Genomic DNA, 16,151 nt, shown 5'->3' with positions numbered 1-16,151 from the left:
AAAAAGTATTAAAAAAAAAAAAGACCAGCCTAGTCTTCATAATAAATACTGTCTCAAAACAAAATAGACAAAAAAATAAATCTTGTCATCTTTAGTACAGACTACTAATACTATAACTAGAAAACTTTTATTTCAAATTTATTTCAAATTATTATTGTTCATGTTTTGCTTTTTAGTAATTTTGGTTCTTTATCTCCCATGGCAGGAAGTAAAAACTTTAAGGTAAAAATCAAGAACCACAAAAAGAGCTGAAAAGATCCTCAGTGATACATAGCTGTGGTGATCTGAATAAGAATGGCCCCTACAGGCGCCTATATTTGAATGCTTGGTCATCCCAGAGTAGCACTACTTGAGAAGGATTAGGAGGTGTGGCCTTGCTGGAGCAGGTATGGGGTTTGGGAGATGGGCTTTCAAGTTTCAGAAGCCTAAGTCAGGATCACTGTCTGTCTGTCTGTCTACCCCCCCCCTGCCATATGTGTGTGTGTGTGTCCATCCTCGTCCCTGTCCCTAATGCCTGAGAATCCAGATGTAGAAATCTCAGCTAAAGCTACATACAGTACCCTGTCTACTATCCACTGCCATACTTCCCCATGATAATAGACCAACCCTCTGAACTGTAGGCAATCCTCAATGAAATGTTCTCCTTTATAAGAGTTGCCATCATCAACAGAACACTGACTAAGAAATATATTAACACGGAAATAAAATGGGCATTCCAGAAGACTGGGATAATTAATCATCATCGCTGTCAACTTGACTGGATTTAGAATCACTATTAAAGTATGTATGTCTCCAGGTAAGTCTGAGGTTGCATCCAGAAATATGTAACTAAAGAGAAAAGGCTTGCCTTACATATAGATGCCATCCTATGGGCTAGCCTCTAGACGTGAAAGATGAAGGGTGCAGACGCTAGCCTGTAACATATTTATTGTCTGTCTCTGTACAGCATCAAGAACATTGCAGCTGTTTCTTCCATCAGCCGAGGCTCTTGGATACAATGAAAATAAAGCTTTTGACAAGCAATGCGTTCTAAGAGGCCATGGATGATACTATCACTGCTACGGCTTGAGAGCAAAGAAGGGGACCAGCAAGTGCAGGAGCTCCATCTCCTGTCACAGAGTAACTGAGAAAAAGCCTATTCCCGACCTGGCCAAATAGAAGCCTGACTTGATATGGAAACATAAGCATTATGCCAAGTTTTCAAATTGCACACAGGAGCCTTTCGAACTCAGCAGCAGTGACAAACAAGCTCAGCCTGGCCTTGTCACTTGAGGGTGAGACCTTCTGACTAATCCACCTGGCCATGTGACCCACCTTATTTGTGTGGCAGGAAATAAGGGCAGGTGAAATAGTTTCTATTCACGAGGCTCAGAAGTATAAGGCAGAGCTTGGGAGAGGAGGAGCCGTGTAAGAGCTACACTGTGCAGGCTCAGTGGGCAGGCAGCACTGTTTCCTCAGTCATATAATCACATCGAGTCTGGTTATCTGTTCCTGGTCCCTGGGGCACCACTCTAAGTAACAGAACTATGCAATACTATCAATAAACTGTCACGCTACAAATAAAATTAATCAATCAACTTATGGCCTTTATTTAACTTAAGTCATCTAAGCCGAGATTCTGAAAAATTAAGCTTCTTTTTGGCTCAAACTAGCTAAACCTATTTTATTAAATTTCTTGAGTTTGCAAATTTTATGAAAAGATAAGGGATTGATTCCAAAGACCAAAAACTGAATTAATTACCAGGGAGTTGCAACCTCCCCCAAAAAAGATGATTTAAATATGACTTTTTATTCTTAATAAGTGTGTAAGAATTATTCTGGCACATTCCATGCCAGCAGAAATCTATGATAAGATTTAAGGATGTAATAAAGACAATGTATAATGTTTAAAAAGAAAAAATGGAATCTCCACTACTTGCTTTAACAACTTTAGTAAGAGCTGTAGGGTGAGTGCAGTAGAGAAAAAGAGGTTTCAATGAGCACCCAAAACACAGGGTGGGAGACAGAGCAACTTCTGATCAGACACTGACTGACAGGGAAGTACTATATCTGTAACTCAGGGACCAAGCTAACTTACCATGAGCTGTGGATAACCATTGCCATGCAGATGTTCTTCCTGTTGTTACTGTGTGTCTGTGTATAATATGCATGTGGGCATGTGCATGCTACAAATGATACGTGGTGGGCAGAGGACAACTTTGTGGAGGCAGTGCCTTCCTACCCGTCTATGGATTCTGAGGCACAAACTCCAACTGTCAGATTTGCAAGGCAAGTGCCTGAATCTTGAACTAGCCAGATGTTTTAGAGATGTGAATGTTTTTATTCTCATGTAGACAGACTGGCAATAAATAAAAGTGCATCTCTGCTGGTGGACCTAATCCCTAAGCAGCGAGGCAAAGGCAGCATCATTTCTCTGGCACTTCTGAAACTGAACCACTAGTAAGGGAACATGAGGCAAGAGTTCCTACTGTGCAGAATCAGAAGCATCTCCAAGTGGTGAAAGGGATGAAAGTAGCACATGAGATTCCAGAAGCCTAACAAATGCAACACAAAGTCTCACAAGACACATTAACCAGACAACTGGTTAACTGAAAGGAGGTCTAGGGAATGCCATATTGATGCCTACATCTTTGCTTTTATATCTATACTGTCATTATGCTTGAAAATGTCCTATTCATACAAAATGTACACTGGGTCCGAGACACATAGCTTAGCTGGTAAAGTACTTGCCAGTCAAACTGAGTTTGGTACCCGGAACTCATGTAGGAAGCTGGGCATGGTGGCATGCACTTGTAAGGCCAGTGCTTGTGAGGCAGAGACAGGCTTATCTGTAAGTTCTGCACAGCCTAGCCCCAAGTCTCAGTAAGAGACTGTGTGACAAGAACAGGGTAGAATGAAACCCCAAAACTGCCTTCTGTCCCCACATACAAATGCATTCACACAAACCACAACCCACCCCACCCACCCACCCCCACACACACACAAATGAAAACAAAATGGAAGGGTGCGGAAAAAGAAAGGGGAGAAGGGACAAGAGGGAAAGAAGGAACACAGGGCAGGTTTGGATGAGACAGTACATCACGTTGGTAACCTTCTACCAAATGACCAGGGCAAAGTAAGTCCTTAGTGCTTGTGGTGGTGTGAATGACAATAGCCCCTTGGACCTGAGTACTTGGTCCCCAGTTGATGGAACTGTTAAGGAAGGGTTGGGAGGTGTGACCTCGTTTGGAAAAGGGCAGAAACAAAGAGTTTACTTGGGTTTTCTGGCCTCTAGTCCAGCTTCAAATTGGGTGAGAGAGCATGTGTCAAGGAGTTCAGAGGAAAAAGGTAGGATGGCCTCTGTGCATGCACAGGAATGTAAATGCATGCATATCCAGATGCAAAAGAAATACTGTAAAATTGACAATATATTTTTTTTAATTTCAAACTATTTACAATGATGTAAAACAGCACAGAGTTTTTCTAAGTGTGGTAGTGACTGAAACGGGGCTTAAAAGAATTTGGAAGTCAGGCCTGGAAAGACTGACTCGGTGGAGTTAAGAGCATTTGCTGCTCTTCCAGAGAACCAGAATTCAGTTCCCAGCACCCACATTGGGCAGTTCACTAGCTGTAACTCCAGCTCCAGAGGATCCAACCCCCTCTTCTCCTCAGATACTAATACACATAGACACATAAAATATAGACTTAAAGAATTTTCTGCGGTGATAATCTCTATCTTGACTGATGTGTTAGGTATATAAGTGTATGTATTGTTCAGAGCTCAACTGTGCTTTCAGTATTTAGTTAGAGTACTTCGGTTTAAATCTACATTAAGTACGGGGGGAGGGGGGTCTGTAAAACTGAAGATAACACAAAACTTCTCTGTTTTTGACTCTCCTACTATGTCTGCTGTTAAATTCAAGGACAGTGTTGGCCTTGGAGCCCATGTCCTCAGTAGTAAGGATTCCCCTACAGTACCATCAGATAAAAATCTCATCAGGGAATCAGAATAAAGACTCATGGTTTCCCAATTCGATGGGCAAAGTGACAGGCTTTCTCAAATGCACAGCCCCTACAATGCAGGTGTGTGCCCACAGCTCACTACTAGTGACAGAATATGAGAGGGTCATACAAGCAACAGCCATAGGTGAAGCATCTGAAACATCTAAGAGCCAGTGAGAGAAAGAGACAGCCTTGCTCAGCAGCATCATAAGGAACTAGAAAGTAACCACTATGGATTCAAATCCTTTTAGATTTTCTTTCCACTGTGCCTCACTACCATTTTGCAGGAACGTTCTGAATTTCAAAATAAATCTTTCACTGCAGTATGGAAAACACATTATTTGTAGCAACCAGTGAGGAGTCTGTTTCTTTAATGGGACCCCCAACTTAGCTATCATTTTAATTGTTAGCTAATCATTTAACATTATTTGTTGTGAGGCAAAAAAAGAAAACTGTCTTCGTATAGTTTGCATCTTGGAACCGAGAGGTGTATCCTCTATAGAGCCTACCTCTCTGAGTAATCTCATCTCCTGAGTAATCTTTGTCAAATATGAAGCTATGAGTGGCTAACTCCAGGCTGCTCTTACTTCACCTACTTCCCATTTTAAAAATTCCTGTCTGGATTTCTCTCCTTACTCTCTGTACTGTGTGTCAACTTGACAAGAGTTATAGTCATCCGAAAAGAGGCAGCCTCAGATTCGGAAATACCTCCATGATATCTAGCTGTAGGGCATTTTCTCAGTTAGTGATCAATGGGGAGCTGGGAGCATTGTACGTGGTGCCATCCCTGGGCTGGTGGTTCTATGAAAAAGCAGGCTGACCAAGCCATGGGAAGCAAGCCAGAAAGTAGCATCTCTCCATGGCCTCTGTATCAGCTCCTGCCTTCAAGTTCCTGCTCTGCTTCAGTTCCTGTCCTTCCTTCAATGACAGACTATGATTGGAAAGTGTAGGTCAAATAAACCCTTTCCTCCCCAGTTGCTTTTGTCAAGATGTTTCATCATAGCATTAAAAGCTCTAAGACAAGTTAGTACCAGCATAGTGGGCTATAGCCAATGGATCGACTGGATGGTCAAGGACCTGGAAAGATCTGGAAAATTGTTGAGAAAGACATCTGGGGAAGAAGTACGTGGATAAATCTCTCCAAATGGGCAAAGGATGTGAAGATATTTGTGTCCCATGTAAATGCTCACCAAAAGGTGACTTCAACTGAGGAGGAGTTCAATAATCAAGTGGATAAGATGACCCGTTCTGTGGACAGTCAGCCTCTTTCCCCAGCCATTCATGCATGCTGTTGTTTAATGACCACTTGAACAAAGTGGCCATGGTGGTCGAGATGGAGGTTATGCTTGGGCTCAGCAACACAGACTTCCACTCACCAAGGCTGACCTGGTTACAGCTACTACTGAATGCCAGATCTGCCAACAGCAGAAACCAACACTGAGCCCCAGATATGGCACCATTCCTTGAGGTGACCAGCCAGCAACCTGGTGGCAGGTTGACTACATTGGACCACTTACTTCGTGGAAAGGACAATGTTTTGTTCTTACTGGAATAGATTCTTTTTCTGGTTATGGATTTGCCTTTCCTGCGCGTAATGCTTCTGCCAAAACCACCATCCACGGACTCACAGAATGCCTTATCCATCGTCATGGTATTCCACACAGTATTGCTTCTGACCAAGGAACTCATTTCACAGCCAGCAAAGTGCTACAGCTCTTACCATGTTTCCCATCATCCTAAAGCAGCTGGTCTGACAGAAAGATGAAATGGCCTTTTGAAGACACAGTTACAGCACCAATTAGGTGGCAGCAGCATGGAGGGCTAGGGCAGAGTTCTTCAGAAGGCAGTATATGCTTTGAATCAGCGTCCAATATGTGGTACAGTTTCCCCCATAGTCAGGATCCATGGGTCCAGGAATCAAGGGGTGGAAAAGGGAATAGTTCCACTCACTATCACTCCCAGTGAACCTCTAGTAAATTTTTTGTGTCCTGTCCCCACAACTCTAGATTCTGCTGGCTTAGAAGTTTTGGATCCAGAGAGGGGAATGCTCATACAAGGAGCCACAACAAACATTCCATTGAACTGGAAGCTCAGACTTCCCCCTGGTCATTTTGGGCTTCTAATGCCCTTAAACCAACAGGCTAAGAAAGGAATAACAGTGTTAGGAGGGGTTATAGATCCAGATTACTATGGGGAAATTGGATTACCTCTTCACAATGGAGGTAAGCAAGATTATGTCTGGAGTGCAGGAGATCCCTTAGGGCGTCTCTTAGTACTACCATGTCCTATGATTAAACTCAATGGGAAACTACAGCAGCCTAATCCAAGCAGGATGACAAAGGACGCAGACCCATCAGGAATGAAGGTATGGGTCAATCCTCCAGGAAAAGAGCCAAGACCTGCTGAGGTGCTGGCCGAAGGTGAAGGAAATACAGAATGGGTAGAAGAGGAAGGTAATTATAAATACCAGCTAAGGCCATGTAACCAGTTGCAGAAAGGAGGATATTCAAGTAATATGAATGCTTCTGTCTTATTTTGTTTAGAATACATTTGTCTTTCTTCCAATTTCTTTAACATCAATTGGTATTTAAGTTGAGACACTAAAAGAATGTTCTCAAGGGACATCACCCCATTGTAAATTTACAAATGTGCTTGCAATTGTATGAGGGATAGTAAGTATATCATGTTAGGTGTATTCTTGGCTTTGTTATTGTTTCATGTGGACATGAGATATTATCTGTATCAAGTTGACAAGGGGTGATTGTAGTAGCTGTTTCTGGTAGTCAACTTGACTGTATCTGGATTGAACTACAATCCAGAATTGGAAGACCCACCTGTGATCCTAATCTGGAGGCTGGGAGATACAAGTTTCTGACCTGAATCTTGGCATGGAGCTCTTGAGGCATAGTGACAAAGCAAGTCCCAGATCCAGGCATGGGTCACAAACCTTTAATTTAGGCCACACCTTCTGCTAGAGACCAACATAAGGACATTGGAAGAAGGAAGATTTACTCTCTCTTCTTCGCCTGATTGCCTTGGAGAGTTGGACTACAGACTATAAGTCATCAACATATTCCCTTACAATATAGAGACTATCCTTAAGTTCTGGGTCTCCAGGGTACCCTGACTAATACAGAAGGTTATTGCTGTAAGAGACCTGACATGTTTTAGGAAGGATTGTGGGAGGATGTAAGAACTTTGGGCTAGAAGAACCATTGAGTGTTGACACCTCAGTGGGATGTTCTGAAGGAACCTGTAAGATAAGAAGGTTGAGAGTAGGGGCCCGGGGGGTGGGGGNGGGGGGGGGAGGCTAGAGAGATGGCTCAGTGGTTAAGAGCACTGACTGCTCTTCCGGAGGTCCTGAGTTCAAATCCCAGCAACCACATGGTGGCTCACAACCACCCATACTGAGATCTGATGCCCTCTTCTGGTGTGTCTGAAAACAGCTACAGTGTACTTACATATAGTTAATAAATAAATCTTAAAAAAATATTAAAAAAAAAAAAAGAATGTTGAGAGCAATGAAGAAGATGGAGGCCTGGCTTGTGAAGTTTCAGAGGGAAGATTAAAGACTATCCGGGCCATTTGCTATTGTGATTTAAGACTCTGTGGTTCTGGCTAGCTGGGACTAAAGAATCAGCGGTAGCTGTGATTAACAAGATACCAGAACTACTTAAAGTGAAACCTTTACATTCCTAGAACATTTGTTGCTCATTAGCTGGAGCTAAGAAATTAGTGCCGATTAAAGAAAGACCAGTATCAATGAAATAAAATCTTCTGAGAAGTGTTTTCTGCGAGCACAGAGAAGCTGTGCTCCAGAGGCAATAAAGGTTGTACCTCATGTTGGCAGCCGGACTAGTTTTGAAGATATAAAGGGGTCATGGAGAGCAGCTGAGGCTTGGCACTGGGAGAGGCCAGAAGAGGCCATTGGTGAGGGTGCAGCCTCAGTGGCAGTTGAAGGCCCAGAACTGAAGGGGCCTTCACAGAAGTTGAGGCTTGAGTTTTGGAGGTGCCAGTACCATGGGATGACCACCAAGAACAGCAGCAGTGGAGTGGAGCCAACCAGAGCCTAGAAGACAAGCTGTGTGTACTGCAAAGGGCAAAACTGAAGAAGTGACCCAAGCCCTACGGAGGTGTCCAGAAGATTGTGAGTAGATCCTAGACATTGGACAGTTGGAGTTTGGTTTTGATTTGATTGTGGCTGTGCCCTGATTTTCTTTTTTCCTCTTGAAGTAAAAAAGTATTTTACTGGAGTCCACAGTTGAGACTTTGAATCCACAGTTCAGACTTTGTCTTAAAAGACTTTGGATTTTAAGAGACTGGCTATTTTAAAGGGACTGGAATTTTAATGTGTTTGAATTTGTAGAAAATGAGGGATTTTAAAGTTATAGATCTGGAGATGATTAAGAAAGGAAAGATTATGGCTTACTAGTGATGTATGTATGTGTCAAGTTGACACAGGGTCAGTTGTACTGACTGGTTTTATGAAGTAAGAAATGGTAAGAAATACTGTGATTCTTTTAGAAAGAGTTCCATTTGTGTAGAGATAAAATAACAGTGTCTTAATGAATCATTAAAATCGATCCTGTTTGTAATAATCTGTATTTTTCACACAAGAAATTTTCAGAGTGTTCAGGTTACAGAACAATACTTCTGCACCAACTTAACACGGCAGCACTTGTAAGCGCTTTCCAACTTGGAGGCACCAGTTTCCATACAGACAATGCTGTGCTGGTCACAGCTTGAATTCAGTGGAGGCTGCAGAGAATTTTATCACTAACCTCAGCTTGTGTAACTAAGAGGACAGTAGGGGTGGTCTCTGGTTTCCATGTGCGTTCAAAGGATTGATTAGTGTGCAGCTCTTTAAGTTTGAGTCATTTTCTTCATTCCAAGTTACTCCTTTTGTCTAGACAAAAATCCAAGCACTAATTCAAACTAAGAAAAGGAAAAGACAGAAAATACTCTCCATTACCTACACTAGCAATTAAGGAGCTATGGAACAGAAAATGCTACAGATCCATTCCCTTACTCTACCAACCAAGATACTAAGGATACAGAAAATAAAATATTAGCAGGTACAAAGCCGGTTTATGTTCCAGTTGGTAAATGGGTAAGCAGCAAGCAGTCAGAGTGCCCACTCTAACACCAGGGGGCACGTTCATCTAATCTAGACTCTGAGATAAGTATTCCCAGGCAGTGGAACAGGAAACAAGTTCTTAGGGCTGCTGGTCCAGAGGCTTAGCTAGTGCAGGTTATTTCTAAGTCGCTCGTATAAGCCTATCTATCTTCCACCACACACAAGACATAACTTACAACAGCAAATAGTACCATCTGTGACTACTCCTTTTGTGGAAAAGCTCCCTCTTAAGATTAAGACAGTGACAACTTGTGATGGTTTATATATGCTTGGCCCAGGGAATGGCACTTTTTGGAGGTATAGCTTTGTTGGAATAGGTGTGACCTGGTTGCAGTAGGTGTGTCACTGTGGGTGTGGGCTTTAAATCCCTACTCCTAGTTGCCTGGAAGTCAGTACTCTGCTAGCAGCCTTCAGATGAATATGTAGAACTCTCAGCTTCTCCTGCACCACACCTGCCTGGATGCTGCCATGTTCCTGCCTTGATAAAGGACTGAACTTCTGAACCTGTAAGTCAGCCCCAATTAAATGTTGTCCTTGTGAGAGTTGCCTTGGCCATGGTATCTGTTTACAGCAGTAAAACCCTAAGACAGAAGTTGGTACCGGGGATTGGGGCATTGCTGTGATAGGCTTGACCATGCTTTTGTTTGGAAGAATGTGGATTTGAGACTTTGGGTTTGGAAAGCCATGGAATGCTTTCAGTGGGGCTTAATGAGCCAACCTAGTAGGAATATGGAAGACTGGTACTGAGGGTCATTTGAACTGTGTAGCTGGCCTAAGAGGTTTCCGTGGAGAAGAACTGTAATATGTGGCGAGAAACTGTTTTGTCTTGTTTTGGTGAACGTGGCTGCTTTTTGCCATTGTCTGAAAAGACTGCCTAAGACTAAGACTAAGAGATTTATATTAATTGCATTGACAAAGGAAGTCTCAAAAAGCCCAACAGAGACTTTGTTCTCTGGTTAAGTCTGATGAAGAACATTTGAACAAATGTAGCAAGCTGAGAAAGGAAAAATACAAAATATAAAGTTTGAGTACAAAAGGGACACCAGGAAGTGAAATGGAGCTGAATCCTGTGTTCAAGGATATTAATTTGAATTAAGGGAGAAGTGACCTTGGGGCAAGATTCCACCCAGCTAAATTTAGGTCCAGGTGTGGTAGTACAAGCCTTTAATCCCAGGAGGCAGAGACAAATAGATATGAGTTGAAGGTCAGCCTAGAACAGAGCAAGTTCTAGGTAAAGTAAAATTTAAATCCAGGCTTGGTGGACCACACCTTTAATGCCATGAAAGGCATGCAGATCTTTCAAAGTCAGTCTTCCACTAGCAGCCTTCAGACTGTAGAACTCTTAGCTCTGCCTGCACCATGCCTGTCATGCTCCCACCTTGATGATGATGGACTAAACCTCTGGACCTGTAAGCCAGCCCAATTAAATACTGTTCTTTATAAGGCTTGCCTTGGTCATGGTGTCTGTTCACAGCAGTAAAACCCTAACTAAGACACAACTCTCTTCCTTAGAACTTGTATCAGGACTAATGAGTCTTGGTAATTTGTAACAGCCCCTCACCTTCTTGTGCATACCCCAAACTCATGCATTCATTCTTACTGCACTTGGTAGTGGTGAGAGTCAGATGTCCCCTTCTAGTCTGTGGCATGTGAATACTTGGCTTCCAGTCGGTGGCCCTGTTTTAGGAGGCTTGGGGAGCAGTAGCCTTGCTGGAGAAAGTCACTGCGGCTGAACTTGCAGAGGTCAAAAACTCAGGCATTCCCTCTTTCTCTCTGCTTCCCACTTCTGGTTTCAGACGTGAACTCTCAGCTGCTGCTGCTATATCCTTACCTTGTAGAACATCAGCTGCCTTGATCACGGTGTTTTATCATAGCAACAGGACAGTAACTAATACACGCTTCCTTACTAGTTACAAAGAGTTTTAAAGCTGCAGATAAACTTTAAAAAGTACTGTATTACATTTAGTTATAAGTACTTTGACATCTAAAATTACTTCTAAGGCAAAATAATGAAAATAAAATTTTGAATTCTAACACAAACTCATCCAACTTTCTTATTTTGCTGCCTTCCAATTCCCCCACACAACTAAGAAAATAACAATTATCTCCAACTGAACCTTACATTATGCCAGGTGCTGTACAGTTAAAGCGTAATGTTACTGTTAGAGTAAACCTCTGACACACACGCTGTATCACAAGTGAAAATATTTTTAAGCACTGACCACCTGCTGCAACATATTTGCCCTTCTGAATTCCACTCCCAAGGCTGTGGAAGTGATACAGTACTGTGGCCACAGCCAGGCCATTCCAATTCCAGCAGAGCTGTTTTATGTTGAAAGTAAAAATAAATAGGAACAAAGGACATGAAAAATATAAACCTTGGTGGATGTTATTAAAGCAATGGATGGGGAAATACACAGCTACATAACACCCAAGCTATAATCTTGGTGGATAAGAGGCCTGGATTGGTAGTGAGGAGCTACAAACACAAGTTGTGCCAGCATCTACCTACAAAACGGGACAAGTTATCCAGTGTCTTAAAACCTCAACTGTCTAATCTGCAGAGAGGATTTCAAATGATTGTACTGTGTCTTATAGAAGTATTAAAGATTAAATAAGAGACTGTACATATATAGTGCTGACCGATATTTTGACACACGGTATTTAATATGCTGTATGTTACATATTCCTTATTTCAAAATCTCAAGAAGTCCAACTGTTCCCAAATCAGAAACTTTCTGTATGCCAACATGACAGTGAACAATTTTGGATTCTGGGGCATTTCAGATTTCAGTTTTGTAAATTAAAATAATCAATAACAGCTATGGGAAACTCCATCATCCTGTTTGCCTTTGATCAAAAAGTTCTAAGAGATTTCTCCTATGAAAATATAGAGTTGAAAATCAGGGAGCCTTCTAGTGTGCTTTTAGCACACATTAGACTTGCATTTACTTGGCTCCAGACACTCGTGGTCTATCAGTAGAAACAGCTCCTCCCACTTTACAGACAGAGCCCTGTTACAATGGAGGTGTAAGGGAAGAACGCTGTAAGGAACTGTGTAATCTGGGGGTTGCTGTGCCTGACTCCCACTGCTTCCCTTTGCTTTTTTTCTGCTAAGACACAAATCCTACACAAACCCGTGGTAACCAAACACAAAATGCTGCAAAACTAGACTGGCAGGCAGACTGTAAACAGCAGTGCTTTCCAGAGACACTGTAGTCTGTGCAGGAGCTGCCATCCTTTGGCTCAGGTAACCCAGCATGAAGACTCCTCCTCTGACACCTCTGGTATAGTAGGCAGCAGTCACATGAGGGGTAAAAGCCAATACAGATGGAATCATTACACATCAGCCTCTGTACTGTCCAGTTTTGTGTCAACTTGACACAAGCTGGAGTTATCACAGAGAAAGGAGCTTCCTTTGGGGAAATGCCTCCATGAGATCTAACTGTAAGGCATTTTCTCAATTAGTGATCAAGGGGGCAAGGCCCCTTGTGGGTGGGACCATCTCTGGGCTGGTAGTCTTAGTTCTATAAGAGAGCAGGCTGAGCAAGTCAGTGGAAGCAAGCTAGTAAGTAATATCCCTCCATGGCCTCTGCATCAGCTCCTGCTTTCTGACCTGCTTGAGTTCCAGTCCTGACTTCCTTTGGTGATGAACAGCAGTATGGAGGTGTAAGCCGAATAAGCCCTTTCCTCCCCAACTGCTTCTTGGTCCTGATGTTTGTGCAGTAAAAACCCTGGCTAAGACAGCCTCCCTGCCTCCACAGCAGGTCTTCAATTGGCCGCCCTTCTCAGCAAACTGAAGTTACCATCATCAGGCTTCCACTATTTCTACTCACAATGCAGTGAAATACCTAGTTCTTTTAGGTAAATTACTGCTGCTCTCCAGTTGTATTTTAAATATTTTCTTTAGGCTGACTGTTCTGCAGTTACTGTGTGCTGAGTCTGAGAGTGAGTTTACTTGTATTTATCCTGACTGACACTCTCTGAGCTTTACATATGTATACTTCTTCAGTGTTTAGTAGACTGTTCCCCATTCTTCTGTTTCTTTTTAGAAGGCAAATGAGAGGCATGCTAGAACAGGGTTTTTCTTCAATTCACTTGTAGTGGAAGCTTCACTGTCCCCTGGAATTTTACCTTGGAGCTTTGTAAGAATTCTTTGTGTCTTTGGTAGAATTTATACTGCTTCAGAGAAAGTTAAATTTGCTTGAGCTAAGGTGCCCAGGAATAGCATCACCTGATCACTACTTTAAAGCCACTGCTCAAGAAAAGATGACAGCAAAATGCAAACGACGATGAGATCCTTAGGTCTGACAAGGACTCCCCCACAGCTTCATCAGGTCAATGCTATTTGAATTACTTTTATTCCAAGTTGTCACAGCATGGGTAGAAATCACAGTCAACAGTGGTGGAAGGGGTCGGGGGTAAAGCTGCATTGTTTAATCTCAGCTCTGTGGCATCAGAAGATCAGAATTGACAGTCATGTGATCCTATCATCAGGACACCAGATCACAAGCAACTTAGCAATGAGTACACACACTGGGAGAAGATAAAAACAACCTGTTTTATAGAACCGTGGCTCAAGGAGGGGAGAGAAAAAGGGGCGGGAGGAAGGGGACATAAGTAGAAGACATAGGAGGTGGGGGGACAAACCTCATAGCCTGAGAGCTGTAGGCCATCCCTCTTGTCAGCCCTCTCCTAGCTGTCTGAAGGAACCTTTACTGTAATAAACTGTGCTTGCTCAGCTCTTCTGTAAACCCATTTGAAATTCCCTCAGATGGCAGGCAAGCGCTAAGGGAGCCAGATAACAATGGTAAGAATGAGATACAGAAACTGATAGAGCATATCGCCTGTAAAATGGGTGATGTCTGTCCTAATGTGTCTACTGAAAACTACCTGGCACAATATTCCCATTCATCTTCAAGTCAGTTAATTTACTTTAACACACCTCCTTATTCACTACTCAACCAGTAAGGGAGGGGGGCTACTATGAGAATTCTATAGGAATTCAAACTGTAAGGTGTCAGAAAATCATTTCTACTTGTGCTTGTAAATAAACAGAAGACTTTTCTAACTTATTAAGAAATAAGGCTGGAGAGACAGCAACCAGTAAAGTGCGTGCCACACGGGAGGACCTGTACTCAATGCCCAGACCCCATGTAGAAACGAAGACCTGAAGACCCGATTAGTGCTTCTAATCTTAAAATCTATTTGGAAATTTAAGTGTTCTCCCAGCAGGAGACAGAAGGAAGGTCCCTGGAGCTCACTTGTCACAAAAACAAAACAAGGTAAACAGTGCGTGAGGAATAACATCAGAGGCTGACCTCTGACCTCTGACCTCTATGTGTATGTGCACACAAAGATGCAGGGACACACCAGTATGTGTACATAATACCATGCCTGGAAAATCAGATTCCACTAGCATTTGGAAAGTGTTAATACTGTCAAATTAACAGGACCTACAACCACCCAGGAAAGCAGATTTTGCCCTTGCCTGTACCTGTCTCCTCGATTAGGTTAACTGACAAGTTAGGCTCGAAAGGCCCACCCTAAAATTAGGAAGTAGCATTCCTTTACAGGCTGGGTCCTGAACTGAACAGAAAGGGGAAGCATTGCTGGACAGCAAGAATGTAACCTGACCACTGGAGGGTCCCCTCATGACAGCCCATCATCAACTGTGAGCCAAAAATCAGCCCTTTCTCTTAACAAAAAGTTGCTTTTGTTAAGGGCATTTTATCACAGCGACAGGAATGAGGTGACATGCTGACCCTCTTATTCAGCAGTCACATGGTAATTTGTCTTGTAAACATATCACACCGCATGTCCTTCTTTGGAATAGTGCTTCAGGGATCACATGCATCACTCAGAAAGGAGGGGGAAGTAAAAACTGGAGCTGCAGAGATAGCTCAGTCTGTCACATGCTTGGTGTTCAAGCATGTGTACCTGACATTGATGCCTGGTACCCATGGACAGGCCAGGGGCAGCTCCCAGCACTGGGGAAGAAGACAAGATTCCTGGTGTTTACTGGCCATCTAGTCAGGTCCAGTGAGAGACCCTATGTTAAAAACAAGGTAGGCTGTTGCTGTGCCTGAGGAGATACAACAGCTCAGGTTGTTCTCTGGCCTCCAGATGCACGTGCAAAGTTAGGTGTGTCTACATACACATGCACATCTGTGTACACACATACACGCTATATTAGTAACCACTGGCAAAAGCTGTGTAATGGGATATAGGCATCTTTATTTTGTAAAAAAAAAAAAAAAAAAAAAAAAAAAAAAAAAAAAAAAAAAAAAAACAACTTATGTGTATGAGTTGAGTATATGCTGCATACGTGCAGTGTCTACTGGGGCCAAAAGAGAATGCTGGATCACACTAAGCAGCCTCGCATGGATGCCAGATGTTGAACTCAGGTCCTTTGCTAGAGTAGTATATGCTCTTACCTGCTGAGCCATCTCTCAAGCCCTGGGTTCTTTTGAGAGCCATTGGTTCTGAGAACATACTGTCACTCTTAACTTGTTTTGCATGTTGCATGCAAGTTTTCCTTTTCTTAAGGATTGTTTTTTGTAAAGAATCAGTTTTGTAAAATCGTGCTTCAGACTGTTGATGGTGTTGATGGTTATCCAACCATTCATGTGCCATTCTTGTCACTTACATTGCTAGGTCACAGTTAAATTCCGGTGCAAACCACTGGAATTACTGAGACAGAAAAGACAGAAACTGCCCTGGAGAAGCTGCTGGGCCCCTTAGGAAAGCCAACACTGAAGAGCACAGGTGTGGCTGATGCTGCTTGAGGTTCTTACGCTCCCTTTAATGGCTTTGAAGTGGGGAATGTGAGAGCCATCTCAGAAGACAGCAGTGGAGAAGGAGCCAGTGGTTTTGTTTTTGCCACAAGTTCTAGGAATCTGCCCTGGAAGCAGTGCCCTTGCTCCCATGGGATGGCTTATCTCATTGAGTTTTAATAATCAGCCGTGTTGGTGGCAGCTGATATGGTGAGAGTAGAGTAGGATAGCCTGGGGAAAGCATGCAGGGCAGGGAA

The 16,151-nt window shown here is 42.8% G+C and overlaps 1 protein-coding gene across 8 annotated transcripts in view; it reads right to left on the bottom strand.

Moving 5' to 3' along the window:
• Window positions 1-16,151, bottom strand: part of Fbxw7 (F-box and WD repeat domain containing 7) — a 161,448-nt gene that overhangs the window by 81,359 nt on the left and 63,938 nt on the right. The window contains exon 1 of one of the 8 annotated variants that reach the window (XM_029475518.1): window positions 8,763-8,911. The exons of the other annotated variants lie outside the window; for them this stretch is intronic. The gene's annotated coding sequence lies outside the window, so the exon portion shown is untranslated. Of the gene's footprint in view, window positions 1-8,762; window positions 8,912-16,151 lie in introns of those variants that run through there. 8 annotated transcript variants of the gene reach the window in all.

Source organism: Mus caroli, chromosome 3 (genome assembly GCF_900094665.2).
Source record: "Mus caroli chromosome 3, CAROLI_EIJ_v1.1, whole genome shotgun sequence".
Lineage (NCBI taxonomy): Eukaryota > Metazoa > Chordata > Mammalia > Rodentia > Muridae > Mus > Mus caroli.
This window is presented reverse-complemented; position numbering and strand designations above follow the sequence as displayed.